Source organism: Heptranchias perlo, chromosome 2 (assembly GCF_035084215.1).
Source record: "Heptranchias perlo isolate sHepPer1 chromosome 2, sHepPer1.hap1, whole genome shotgun sequence".
NCBI lineage: Eukaryota > Metazoa > Chordata > Chondrichthyes > Hexanchiformes > Hexanchidae > Heptranchias > Heptranchias perlo.
In genome coordinates, this window is record NC_090326.1 from 104,481,356 (window position 1) to 104,495,403 (window position 14,048).

The following is a 14,048-nucleotide window of genomic DNA, read 5'->3' on the forward strand; positions in this document are numbered from 1 at the left end:
AGCCCTTCGTACCGGCTCTTTGAAAGAGCTATCCAATTAGTGTCACTCCCCTGCTCTTTCCCCATAGCCCTGCAAATTCTTCCACTTCAAGTATTTATCCAATTCCCTTTTGAAAGTTACTCTTGAATCTGCTTCCACCAGCATTTCAGGCAGTGCATTCCCGATCATAACAACTCGCTGCGTAAAATTGTTTACCTCATGTCGCCTCAATTCCCTGAAATCTGTGTCCTCTGGTTATCGACCCTTCTGCCACTGGAAGCAGTTTCTCCTTATTTACTCGAACAAAACCCTGCATGACTTTGAACACCTCGATCAAATCTCCCCTTAACCTTCTCTGCTCCACACATAAGACGATCTTCACTTTGCAAATGGATTGCAGCAATTCCCCACACCACTCGTTGCCATCACTTGACCCTTTGCTCAATGCCTCTCAGCCTCGCTGCTTTGATTGTGGACAGAAATCGAATGAGTTGTGAAAAAATTGATCTTGATGCTAGCAGAGAATGGTTTCGATCCATTGACCTCTGGGTTATGGGCCCAGCACGCTTCCGCTGCGCCACTCTGCTCAGACATAAGAGTGCACTATTTCGCTGGGTCTGGCTTGCAAACCACCCTCTATTACCACCTTTCTCGTTCATTCAGATCATCGCAACTTTGCAAATTGATGCAGCCATTCACATACGGCTCGCTGCCATCATTTCATCCTCCCAGAAATCTCACCCAACCTTCCTCCATTGATTCTCAACAGCAATTTGCTCACCCACCTACAAATATACTGCTAATATTTGCTTCACATGTTCTCCTGATCAACTTTTCTGCCAGTCAGTTTCACTCTCAACCTCACAATGCCCTGCAAAGCTAACACAAATTTCTTCTCTTTGCAAGGACATCACTTCTTTTGCTTTTCACACCACTTTTTAGAATTACGCAAACAAGCACTTTGAAAAAGCTCACCTGACTACGGGCAGAGAATAGTTTCAATCTGATCACTGCAGCGCTATGGGTGACTACTGCTGTACCACTCTGCTTGCCAGCATGGTCTTGTTGAAGCCCTCCACCTGCTTTGTCCAGGACTCCCTCCTCCACCTTTGTCTTTGTAGCCTTCCCATCAGGTAATCTTTACTTTGTAAATTGATGCAGGCAGTCCACATACTACCAGTTGTCATCATATTATCGTGCCACAAGTCCATTTCCGCCCTCCTCTTTTCGTGGTTGTCAGGTAACTGCAAATATACCGGCAAAAACTGTTAGAAACACAGTGATACTGAGCTTGTGAGCAATCGAACTTGAGTGCCAACACTGCCCCCTAGCTGTCAAACCACACACTTGGCCAGCTTTCTCTTCTGAGCCTTCACATCCGACTGTCTTGACTTTGCAAGTGGACTGCAGGAAGTCCCCACACGACCAGTTGCCATGACTTCACCCTTTGCGAAGTGTCTTGCAGCCTCGCAACGTTGATTGTGGACATCAAATGAAAGTGCGGTGAAAAAGTTAATCACACTGCTCGCAGAGAATGGTTTCGATCCATTGACCTCTGGGTTATGGGCCCAGCACGCTGCCGCTGCGCCACTCTGCTCAGACATAAGAGTGCATTATTTCGCTGGGTCTGGCTTGCAAACCACCCTCTATTGCCACCTTTCTCGTTCATTCAGATCATCGCAACTTTGCAAATTGATGCAGCCATTCACATACGGCTCGCTGCCATCATTTCATCCTCCCAGAAATCTCACCCAACCTTCCTCCATTGATTCTCAACAGCAATTTGCTCACCCACCTACAAATATACTGCTAATATTTGCTTCACATGTTCTCCTGATCAACTTTTCTGCCAGTCAGTTTCACTCTCAACCTCACAATGCCCTGCAAAGCTAACACAAATTTCTTCTCTTTGCAAGGACATCACTTCTTTTGCTTTTCACACCACTTTTTAGAATTACGCAAACAAGCACTTTGAAAAAGCTCACCTGACTACGGGCAGAGAATAGTTTCAATCTGATCACTGCAGCGCTATGGGTGACTACTACTGTACCACTCTGCTTGCCAGCATGGTCTTGTTGAAGCCCTCCACCTGCTTTGTCCAGGACTCCCTCCTCCACCTTTGTCTTTGTAGCCTTCCCATCAGGTAATCTTTACTTTGTAAATTGATGCAGGCAGTCCACATACTACCAGTTGTCATCATATTATCGTGCCACAAGTCCATTTCCGCCCTCCTCTTTTCGTGGTTGTCAGGTAACTGCAAATATACCGGCAAAAACTGTTAGAAACACAGTGATACTGAGCTTGTGAGCAATCGAACTTGAGTGCCAACACTGCCCCCTAGCTGTCAAACCACACACTTGGCCAGCTTTCTCTTCTGAGCCTTCACATCCGACTGTCTTGACTTTGCAAGTGGACTGCAGGAAGTCCCCACACGACCAGTTGCCATGACTTCACCCTTTGCGAAGTGTCTTGCAGCCTCGCAACGTTGATTGTGGACATCAAATGAAAGTGCGGTGAAAAAGTTAATCACACTGCTAGCAGAGAATGGTTTCGATCCATTGACCTCTGGGTTATGGGCCCAGCACGCTGCCGCTGCGCCACTCTGCTCCGATCTGGCAAAACTATACTCCACGGTGTGCCTGGTTTTTAAACCGTCCTCTGTTGCCAGCTTGCTTTTCAGAGCTTTCATAGAATCATCGAATCACAATCCAGCCCTTCGTACCGGCTCTTTGAAAGAGCTATCCAATTAGTGTCACTCCCCTGCTCTTTCCCCATAGCCCTGCAAATTCTTCCACTTCAAGTATTTATCCAATTCCCTTTTGAAAGTTACTCTTGAATCTGCTTCCACCAGCATTTCAGGCAGTGCATTCCCGATCATAACAACTCGCTGCGTAAAATTGTTTACCTCATGTCGCCTCAATTCCCTGAAATCTGTGTCCTCTGGTTATCGACCCTTCTGCCACTGGAAGCAGTTTCTCCTTATTTACTCGAACAAAACCCTGCATGACTTTGAACACCTCGATCAAATCTCCCCTTAACCTTCTCTGCTCCACACATAAGACGATCTTCACTTTGCAAATGCATTGCAGCAATTCCCCACACCACTCGTTGCCATCACTTGACCCTTTGCTCAATGCCTCTCAGCCTCACTGCTTTGATTGTGGACAGAAATCGAATGAGTTGTGAAAAAATTGATCTTGATGCTAGCAGAGAATGGTTTCGACCCATTGACCTCTGGGTTATGGGCCCAGCACGCTTCCGCTGCGCCACTCTGCTCAGACATAAGAGTGCACTATTTCGCTGGGTCTGGCTTGCAAACCACCCTCTATTGCCACCTTTCTCTTTCATTCAGATCATCGCAACTTTGCAAATTGATGCAGCCATTCACATACGGCTAGCTGCCATCATTTCATCCTCCCAGAAATCTCACCCAACCTTCCTCCATTGATTCTCAACAGCAATTTGCTCACCCACCTACAAATATACTGCTAATATTTGCTTCACATGTTCTCCTGATCAACTTTTCTGCCAGTCAGTTTCACTCTCAACCTCACAATGCCCTGCAAAGCTAACACAAATTTCTTCTCTTTGCAAGGACATCACTTCTTTTGCTTTTCACACCACTTTTTAGAATTACACAAACAAGCACTTTGAAAAAGCTCACCTGACTACGGGCAGAGAATAGTTTCAATCTGATCACTGCAGCGCTATGGGTGACTACTGCTGTACCACTCTGCTTGCCAGCATGGTCTTGTTGAAGCCCTCCACCTGATTTGTCCAGGACTCCCTCCTCCACCTTTGTCTTTGTAGCCTTCCCATCAGGTAATCTTTACTTTGTAAATTGATGCAGGCAGTCCACATACTACCAGTTGTCATCATATTATCGTGCCACAAGTCCATTTCCGCCCTCCTCTTTTCGTGGTTGTCAGGTAACTGCAAATATACCGGCAAAAACTGTTAGAAACACAGTGATACTGAGCTTGTGAGCAATCGAACTTGAGTGCCAACACTGCCCCCTAGCTGTCAAACCACACACTTGGCCAGCTTTCTCTTCTGAGCCTTCACATCCGACTGTCTTGACTTTGCAAGTGGACTGCAGGAAGTCCCCACACGACCAGTTGCCATGACTTCACCCTTTGCGAAGTGTCTTGCAGCCTCGCAACGTTGATTGTGGACATCAAATGAAAGTGCGGTGAAAAAGTTAATCACACTGCTAGCAGAGAATGGTTTCGACCCATTGACCTCTGGGTTATGGGCCCAGCACACTGCCGCTGCGCCACTCTGCTCCGATCTGGCACAACTATACTCCACGGTGTGCCTGGTTTTTAAACCGTCCTCTGTTGCCAGCTTGCTTTTCAGAGCTTTCATAGAATCATCGAATCACAATCCAGCCCTTCGTACCGGCTCTTTGAAAGAGCTATCCAATTAGTGTCACTCCCCTGCTCTTTCCCCATAGCCCTGCAAATTCTTCCACTTCAAGTATTTATCCAATTCCCTTTTGAAAGTTACTCTTGAATCTGCTTCCACCAGCATTTCAGGCAGTGCATTCCCGATCATAACAACTCGCTGCGTAAAATTGTTTACCTCATGTCGCCTCAATTCCCTGAAATCTGTGTCCTCTGGTTATCGACCCTTCTGCCACTGGAAGCAGTTTCTCCTTATTTACTCTAACAAAACCCTGCATGACTTTGAACACCTCGATCAAATCTCCCCTTAACCTTCTCTGCTCCACACATAAGACGATTTTCACTTTGCAAATGGATTGCAGCAATTCTCCACACCACTCGTTGCCATCACTTGACCCTTTGCTCAATGCCTCTCAGCCTCGCTGCTTTGATTGTGGACAGAAATCGAATGAGTTGTGAAAAAATTGATCTTGATGCTAGCAGAGAATGGTTTCGACCCATTGACCTCTGGGTTATGGGGCCAGCACGCTTCCGCTGCGCCACTCTGCTCAGACATAAAAGTGCACTATTTCGCTGGGTCTGGCTTGCAAACCACCCTCTATTGCCACCTTTCTCGTTCATTCAGATCATCGCAACTTTGCAAATTGATGCAGCCATTCACATACGGCTAGCTGCCATCATTTCATCCTCCCAGAAATCTCACCCAACCTTCCTCCATTGATTCTCAACAGCAATTTGCTCACCCACCTACAAATATACTGCTAATATTTGCTTCACATGTTCTCCTGATCAACTTTTCTGCCAGTCAGTTTCACTCTCAACCTCACAATGCCCTGCAAAGCTAACACAAATTTCTTCTCTTTGCAAGGACATCACTTCTTTTGCTTTTCACACCACTTTTTAGAATTACGCAAACAAGCACTTTGAAAAAGCTCACCTGACTACGGGCAGAGAATAGTTTCAATCTGATCACTGCAGCGCTATGGGTGACTACTGCTGTACCACTCTGCTTGCCAGCATGGTCTTGTTGAAGCCCTCCACCTGCTTTGTCCAGGACTCCCTCCTCCACCTTTGTCTTTGTAGCCTTCCCATCAGGTAATCTTTACTTTGTAAATTGATGCAGGCAGTCCACATACTACCAGTTGTCATCATATTATCGTGCCACAAGTCCATTTCCGCCCTCCTCTTTTCGTGGTTGTCAGGTAACTGCAAATATACCGGCAAAAACTGTTAGAAACACAGTGATACTGAGCTTGTGAGCAATCGAACTTGAGTGCCAACACTGCCCCCTAGCTGTCAAACCACACACTTGGCCAGCTTTCTCTTCTGAGCCTTCACATCCGACTGTCTTGACTTTGCAAGTGGACTGCAGGAAGTCCCCACACGACCAGTTGCCATGACTTCACCCTTTGCGAAGTGTCTTGCAGCCTCGCAACGTTGATTGTGGACATCAAATGAAAGTGCGGTGAAAAAGTTAATCACACTGCTAGCAGAGAATGGTTTCGATCCATTGACCTCTGGGTTATGGGCTCAGCACGCTGCCGCTGCGCCACTCTGCTCCGATCTGGCAAAACTATACTCCACGGTGTGCCTGGTTTTTAAACCGTCCTCTGTTGCCAGCTTGCTTTTCAGAGCTTTCATAGAATCATCGAATCACAATCCAGCCCTTCGTACCGGCTCTTTGAAAGAGCTATCCAATTAGTGTCACTCCCCTGCTCTTTCCCCATAGCCCTGCAAATTCTTCCACTTCAAGTATTTATCCAATTCCCTTTTGAAAGTTACTCTTGAATCTGCTTCCACCAGCATTTCAGGCAGTGCATTCCCGATCATAACAACTCGCTGCGTAAAATTGTTTACCTCATGTCGCCTCAATTCCCTGAAATCTGTGTCCTCTGGTTATCGACCCTTCTGCCACTGGAAGCAGTTTCTCCTTATTTACTCTAACAAAACCCTGCATGACTTTGAACACCTCGATCAAATCTCCCCTTAACCTTCTCTGCTCCACACATAAGACGATCTTCACTTTGCAAATGCATTGCAGCAATTCCCCACACCACTCGTTGCCATCACTTGACCCTTTGCTCAATGCCTCTCAGCCTCGCTGCTTTGATTGTGGACAGAAATCGAATGAGTTGTGAAAAAATTGATCTTGATGCTAGCAGAGAATGGTTTCGACCCATTGACCTCTGGGTTATGGGCCCAGCACGCTTCCGCTGCGCCACTCTGCTCAGACATAAGAGTGCACTATTTCGCTGGGTCTGGCTTGCAAACCACCCTCTATTGCCACCTTTCTCGTTCATTCAGATCATCGCAACTTTTCAAATTGATGCAGCCATTCACATACGGCTAGCTGCCATCATTTCATCCTCCCAGAAATCTCACCCAACCTTCCTCCATTGATTCTCAACAGCAATTTGCTCACCCACCTAAAAATATACTGCTAATATTTGCTTCACATGTTCTCCTGATCAACTTTTCTGCCAGTCAGTTTCACTCTCAACCTCACAATGCCCTGCAAAGCTAACACAAATTTCTTCTCTTTGCAAGGACATCACTTCTTTTGCTTTTCACACCACTTTTTAGAATTACGCAAACAAGCACTTTGAAAAAGCTCACCTGACTACGGGCAGAGAATAGTTTCAATCTGATCACTGCAGCGCTATGGGTGACTACTGCTGTACCACTCTGCTTGCCAGCATGGTCTTGTTGAAGCCCTCCACCTGCTTTGTCCAGGACTCCCTCCTCCACCTTTGTCTTTGTAGCCTTCCCATCAGGTAATCTTTACTTTGTAAATTGATGCAGGCAGTCCACATACTACCAGTTGTCATCATATTATCGTGCCACAAGTCCATTTCCGCCCTCCTCTTTTCGTGGTTGTCAGGTAACTGCAAATATACCGGCAAAAACTGTTAGAAACACAGTGATACTGAGCTTGTGAGCAATCGAACTTGAGTGCCAACACTGCCCCCTAGCTGTCAAACCACACACTTGGCCAGCTTTCTCTTCTGAGCCTTCACATCCGACTGTCTTGACTTTGCAAGTGGACTACAGGAAGTCCCCACACGACCAGTTGCCATGACTTCACCCTTTGCGAAGTGTCTTGCAGCCTCGCAACGTTGATTGTGGACATCAAATGAAAGTGCGGTGAAAAAGTTAATCACACTGCTAGCAGAGAATGGTTTCGATCCATTGACCTCTGGGTTATGGGCCCAGCACGCTGCCGCTGCGCCACTCTGCTCCGATCTGGCAAAGCTATACTTCACGGTGTGGCTGGTTTTTAAACCGTCCTCTGTTGCCAGCTTGCTTTTCAGAGCTTTCATGGAATCATCGAATCACAATCCAGCCCTTCGTACCGGCTCTTTGAAAGAGCTATCCAATTAGTGTCACTCCCCTGCTCTTTCCCCATAGCCCTGCAAATTCTTCCACTTCAAGTATTTATCCAATTCCCTTTTGAAAGTTACTCTTGAATCTGCTTCCACCAGCATTTCAGGCAGTGCATTCCCGATCATAACAACTCGCTGCGTAAAATTGTTTACCTCATGTCGCCTCAATTCCCTGAAATCTGTGTCCTCTGGTTATCGACCCTTCTGCCACTGGAAGCAGTTTCTCCTTATTTACTCCAACAAAACCCTGCATGACTTTGAACACCTCGATCAAATCTCCCCTTAACCTTCTCTGCTCCACACATAAGACGATCTTCACTTTGCAAATGGATTGCAGCAATTCCCCACACCACTCGTTGCCATCACTTGACCCTTTGCTCAATGCCTCTCAGCCTCGCTGCTTTGATTGTGGACAGAAATCGAATGAGTTATGAAAAAATTGATCTTGATGCTAGCAGAGAATGGTTTCGATCCATTGACCTCTGGGTTATGGGCCCAGCACGCTTCCGCTGCGCCACTCTGCTCAGACATAAGAGTGCACTATTTCGCTGGGTCTGGCTTGCAAACCACCCTCTATTGCCACCTTTCTCGTTCATTCAGATCATCGCAACTTTGCAAATTGATGCAGCCATTCACATACGGCTCGCTGCCATCATTTCATCCTCCCAGAAATCTCACCCAACCTTCCTCCATTGATTCTCAACAGCAATTTGCTCACCCACCTACAAATATACTGCTAATATTTGCTTCACATGTTCTCCTGATCAACTTTTCTGCCAGTCAGTTTCACTCTCAACCTCACAATGCCCTGCAAAGCTAACACAAATTTCTTCTCTTTGCAAGGACATCACTTCTTTTGCTTTTCACACCACTTTTTAGAATTACGCAAACAAGCACTTTGAAAAAGCTCACCTGACTACGGGCAGAGAATAGTTTCAATCTGATCACTGCAGCGCTATGGGTGACTACTGCTGTACCACTCTGCTTGCCAGCATGGTCTTGTTGAAGCCCTCCACCTGCTTTGTCCAGGACTCCCTCCTCCACCTTTGTCTTTGTAGCCTTCCCATCAGGTAATCTTTACTTTGTAAATTGATGCAGGCAGTCCACATACTACCAGTTGTCATCATATTATCGTGCCACAAGTCCATTTCCGCCCTCCTCTTTTCGTGGTTGTCAGGTAACTGCAAATATACCGGCAAAAACTGTTAGAAACACAGTGATACTGAGCTTGTGAGCAATCGAACTTGAGTGCCAACACTGCCCCCTAGCTGTCAAACCACACACTTGGCCAGCTTTCTCTTCTGAGCCTTCACATCCGACTGTCTTGACTTTGCAAGTGGACTGCAGGAAGTCCCCACACGACCAGTTGCCATGACTTCACCCTTTGCGAAGTGTCTTGCAGCCTCGCAACGTTGATTGTGGACATCAAATGAAAGTGCGGTGAAAAAGTTAATCACACTGCTAGCAGAGAATGGTTTCGATCCATTGACCTCTGGGTTATGGGCCCAGCACGCTGCCGCTGCGCCACTCTGCTCCGATCTGGCAAAACTATACTCCACGGTGTGCCTGGTTTTTAAACCGTCCTCTGTTGCCAGCTTGCTTTTCAGAGCTTTCATGGAATCATCGAATCACAATCCAGCCCTTCGTACCGGCTCTTTGAAAGAGCTATCCAATTAGTGTCACTCCCCTGCTCTTTCCCCATAGCCCTGCAAATTCTTCCACTTCAAGTATTTATCCAATTCCCTTTTGAAAGTTACTCTTGAATCTGCTTCCACCAGCATTTCAGGCAGTGCATTCCCGATCATAACAACTCGCTGCGTAAAATTGTTTACCTCATGTCGCCTCAATTCCCTGAAATCTGTGTCCTCTGGTTATCGACCCTTCTGCCACTGGAAGCAGTTTCTCCTTATTTACTCTAACAAAACCCTGCATGACTTTGAACACCTCGATCAAATCTCCCCTTAACCTTCTCTGCTCCACACATAAGACGATCTTCACTTTGCAAATGCATTGCAGCAATTCCCCACACCACTCGTTGCCATCACTTGACCCTTTGCTCAATGCCTCTCAGCCTCGCTGCTTTGATTGTGGACAGAAATCGAATGAGTTGTGAAAAAGTTGATCTTGATGCTAGCAGAGAATGGTTTCGATCCATTGACCTCTGGGTTATGGGCCCAGCACGCTTCCGCTGCGCCACTCTGCTCAGACATAAGAGTGCACTGTTTCGCTGGGTCTGGCTTGCAAACCACCCTCTATTGCCACCTTTCTCGTTCATTCAGATCATCGCAACTTTGCAAATTGATGCAGCCATTCACATACGGCTAGCTGCCATCATTTCATCCTCCCAGAAATCTCCCCCAACCTTCCTCCATTGATTCTCAACAGCAATTTGCTCACCCACCTACAAATATACTGCTAATATTTGCTTCACATGTTCTCCTGATCAACTTTTCTGCCAGTCAGTTTCACTCTCAACCTCACAATGCCCTGCAAAGCTAACACAAATTTCTTCTCTTTGCAAGGACATCACTTCTTTTGCTTTTCACACCACTTTTTAGAATTACGCAAACAAGCACTTTGAAAAAGCTCACCTGACTACGGGCAGAGAATAGTTTCAATCTGATCACTGCAGCGCTATGGGTGACTACTGCTGTACCACTCTGCTTGCCAGCATGGTCTTGTTGAAGCCCTCCACCTGCTTTGTCCAGGACTCCCTCCTCCACCTTTGTCTTTGTAGCCTTCCCATCAGGTAATCTTTACTTTGTAAATTGATGCAGGCAGTCCACATACTACCAGTTGTCATCATATTATCGTGCCACAAGTCCATTTCCGCCCTCCTCTTTTCGTGGTTGTCAGGTAACTGCAAATATACCGGCAAAAACTGTTAGAAACACAGTGATACTGAGCTTGTGAGCAATCGAACTTGAGTGCCAACACTGCCCCCTAGCTGTCAAACCACACACTTGGCCAGCTTTCTCTTCTGAGCCTTCACATCCGACTGTCTTGACTTTGCAAGTGGACTGCAGGAAGTCCCCACACTACCAGTTGCCATGACTTCACCCTTTGCGAAGTGTCTTGCAGCCTCGCAACGTTGATTGTGGACATCAAATGAAAGTGCGGTGAAAAAGTTAATCACACTGCTAGCAGAGAATGGTTTCGATCCATTGACCTCTGGGTTATGGGCCCAGCACGCTGCCGCTGCGCCACTCTGCTCCGATCTGGCAAAACTATACTCCACGGTGTGCCTGGTTTTTAAACCGTCCTCTGTTGCCAGCTTGCTTTTCAGAGCTTTCATAGAATCATAGAATCACAATCCAGCCCTTCGTACCGGCTCTTTGAAAGAGCTATCCAATTAGTGTCACTCCCCTGCTCTTTCCCCATAGCCCTGCAAATTCTTCCACTTCAAGTATTTATCCAATTCCCTTTTGAAAGTTACTCTTGAATCTGCTTCCACCAGCATTTCAGGCAGTGCATTCCCGATCATAACAACTCGCTGCGTAAAATTGTTTACCTCATGTCGCCTCAATTCCCTGAAATCTGTGTCCTCTGGTTATCGACCCTTCTGCCACTGGAAGCAGTTTCTCCTTATTTACTCTAACAAAACCCTGCATGACTTTGAACACCTCGATCAAATCTCCCCTTAACCTTCTCTGCTCCACACATAAGACGATCTTCACTTTGCAAATGGATTGCAGCAATTCCCCACACCACTCGTTGCCATCACTTGACCCTTTGCTCAATGCCTCTCAGCCTCGCTGCTTTGATTGTGGACAGAAATCGAATGAGTTGTGAAAAAATTGATCTTGATGCTAGCAGAGAATGGTTTCGATCCATTGACCTCTGGGTTATGGGCCCAGCACGCTTCCGCTGCGCCACTCTGCTCAGACATAAGAGTGCACTATTTCGCTGGGTCTGGCTTGCAAACCACCCTCTATTGCCACCTTTCTCGTTCATTCAGATCATCGCAACTTTGCAAATTGATGCAGCCATTCACATACGGCTAGCTGCCATCATTTCATCCTCCCAGAAATCTCACCCAACCTTCCTCCATTGATTCTCAACAGCAATTTGCTCACCCACCTACAAATATACTGCTAATATTTGCTTCACATGTTCTCCTGATCAACTTTTCTGCCAGTCAGTTTCACTCTCAACCTCACAATGCCCTGCAAAGCTAACACAAATTTCTTCTCTTTGCAAGGACATCACTTCTTTTGCTTTTCACACCACTTTTTAGAATTACGCAAACAAGCACTTTGAAAAAGCTCACCTGACTACGGGCAGAGAATAGTTTCAATCTGATCACTGCAGCGCTATGGGTGACTACTGCTGTACCACTCTGCTTGCCAGCATGGTCTTGTTGAAGCCCTCCACCTGCTTTGTCCAGGACTCCCTCCTCCACCTTTGTCTTTGTAGCCTTCCCATCAGGTAATCTTTACTTTGTAAATTGATGCAGGCAGTCCACATACTACCAGTTGTCATCATATTATCGTGCCACAAGTCCATTTCCGCCCTCCTCTTTTCGTGGTTGTCAGGTAACTGCAAATATACCGGCAAAAACTGTTAGAAACACAGTGATACTGAGCTTGTGAGCAATCGAACTTGAGTGCCAACACTGCCCCCTAGCTGTCAAACCACACACTTGGCCAGCTTTCTCTTCTGAGCCTTCACATCCGACTGTCTTGACTTTGCAAGTGGACTGCAGGAAGTCCCCACACGACCAGTTGCCATGACTTCACCCTTTGCGAAGTGTCTTGCAGCCTCGCAACGTTGATTGTGGACATCAAATGAAAGTGCGGTGAAAAAGTTAATCACACTGCTAGCAGAGAATGGTTTCGATCCATTGACCTCTGGGTTATGGGCCCAGCACGCTGCCGCTGCGCCACTCTGCTCCGATCTGGCAAAACTATACTCCACGGTGTGCCTGGTTTTTAAACCGTCCTCTGTTGCCAGCTTGCTTTTCAGAGCTTTCATAGAATCATCGAATCACAATCCAGCCCTTCGTACCGGCTCTTTGAAAGAGCTATCCAATTAGTGTCACTCCCCTGCTCTTTCCCCATAGCCCTGCAAATTCTTCCACTTCAAGTATTTATCCAATTCCCTTTTGAAAGTTACTCTTGAATCTGCTTCCACCAGCATTTCAGGCAGTGCATTCCCGATCATAACAACTCGCTGCGTAAAATTGTTTACCTCATGTCGCCTCAATTCCCTGAAATCTGTGTCCTCTGGTTATCGACCCTTCTGCCACTGGAAGCAGTTTCTCCTTATTTACTCTAACAAAACCCTGCATGACTTTGAACACCTCGATCAAATCTCCCCTTAACCTTCTCTGCTCCACACATAAGACGATCTTCACTTTGCAAATGGATTGCAGCAATTCCCCACACCACTCGTTGCCATCACTTGACCCTTTGCTCAATGCCTCTCAGCCTCGCTGCTTTGATTGTGGACAGAAATCGAATGAGTTGTGAAAAAGTTGATCTTGATGCTAGCAGAGAATGGTTTCGATCCATTGACCTCTGGGTTATGGGCCCAGCACGCTTCCGCTGCGCCACTCTGCTCAGACATAAGAGTGCACTATTTCGCTGGGTCTGGCTTGCAAACCACCCTCTATTGCCACCTTTCTCGTTCATTCAGATCATCGCAACTTTGCAAATTGATGCAGCCATTCACATACGGCTAGCTGCCATCATTTCATCCTCCCAGAAATCTCCCCCAACCTTCCTCCATTGATTCTCAACAGCAATTTGCTCACCCACCTACAAATATACTGCTAATATTTGCTTCACATGTTCTCCTGATCAACTTTTCTGCCAGTCAGTTTCACTCTCAACCTCACAATGCCCTGCAAAGCTAACACAAATTTCTTCTCTTTGCAAGGACATCACTTCTTTTGCTTTTCACACCACTTTTTAGAATTACGCAAACAAGCACTTTGAAAAAGCTCACCTGACTACGGGCAGAGAATAGTTTCAATCTGATCACTGCAGCGCTATGGGTGACTACTGCTGTACCACTCTGCTTGCCAGCATGGTCTTGTTGAAGCCCTCCACCTGCTTTGTCCAGGACTCCCTCCTCCACCTTTGTCTTTGTAGCCTTCCCATCAGGTAATCTTTACTTTGTAAATTGATGCAGGCAGTCCACATACTACCAGTTGTCATCATATTATCGTGCCACAAGTCCATTTCCGCCCTCCTCTTTTCGTGGTTGTCAGGTAACTGCAAATATACCGGCAAAAACTGTTAGAAACACAGTGATACTGAGCTTGTGAGCAATCGAA

The 14,048-nt window shown here is 46.5% G+C and overlaps 10 non-coding genes across 10 annotated transcripts; all 10 read right to left on the reverse strand.

Moving 5' to 3' along the window:
• Nucleotides 1–494: 494 nt before the first annotated feature.
• trnam-cau (transfer RNA methionine (anticodon CAU)) lies at nt 495–566 on the reverse strand. The gene has a single exon. It is a non-coding gene; the product is annotated as a tRNA-Met (tRNA).
• A 1,948-nt stretch (nt 567–2,514) lies between these two features.
• On the reverse strand, nt 2,515–2,586 carry trnam-cau (transfer RNA methionine (anticodon CAU)). The gene has a single exon. It is a non-coding gene; the product is annotated as a tRNA-Met (tRNA).
• Nucleotides 2,587–7,551: 4,965 nt separating this feature from the next.
• On the reverse strand, nt 7,552–7,623 carry trnam-cau (transfer RNA methionine (anticodon CAU)). Its single transcript has one exon. It is a non-coding gene; the product is annotated as a tRNA-Met (tRNA).
• A 597-nt stretch (nt 7,624–8,220) lies between these two features.
• On the reverse strand, nt 8,221–8,292 carry trnam-cau (transfer RNA methionine (anticodon CAU)). The gene has a single exon. It is a non-coding gene; the product is annotated as a tRNA-Met (tRNA).
• A 938-nt stretch (nt 8,293–9,230) lies between these two features.
• Nucleotides 9,231–9,302, reverse strand: trnam-cau (transfer RNA methionine (anticodon CAU)). The gene has a single exon. It is a non-coding gene; the product is annotated as a tRNA-Met (tRNA).
• A 597-nt stretch (nt 9,303–9,899) lies between these two features.
• On the reverse strand, nt 9,900–9,971 carry trnam-cau (transfer RNA methionine (anticodon CAU)). Its single transcript has one exon. It is a non-coding gene; the product is annotated as a tRNA-Met (tRNA).
• A 938-nt stretch (nt 9,972–10,909) lies between these two features.
• trnam-cau (transfer RNA methionine (anticodon CAU)) lies at nt 10,910–10,981 on the reverse strand. Its single transcript has one exon. It is a non-coding gene; the product is annotated as a tRNA-Met (tRNA).
• Nucleotides 10,982–11,578: 597 nt separating this feature from the next.
• trnam-cau (transfer RNA methionine (anticodon CAU)) lies at nt 11,579–11,650 on the reverse strand. Its single transcript has one exon. It is a non-coding gene; the product is annotated as a tRNA-Met (tRNA).
• A 938-nt stretch (nt 11,651–12,588) lies between these two features.
• On the reverse strand, nt 12,589–12,660 carry trnam-cau (transfer RNA methionine (anticodon CAU)). Its single transcript has one exon. It is a non-coding gene; the product is annotated as a tRNA-Met (tRNA).
• A 597-nt stretch (nt 12,661–13,257) lies between these two features.
• On the reverse strand, nt 13,258–13,329 carry trnam-cau (transfer RNA methionine (anticodon CAU)). The gene has a single exon. It is a non-coding gene; the product is annotated as a tRNA-Met (tRNA).
• Between the last annotated feature and the right edge of the window lie 719 nt (nt 13,330–14,048).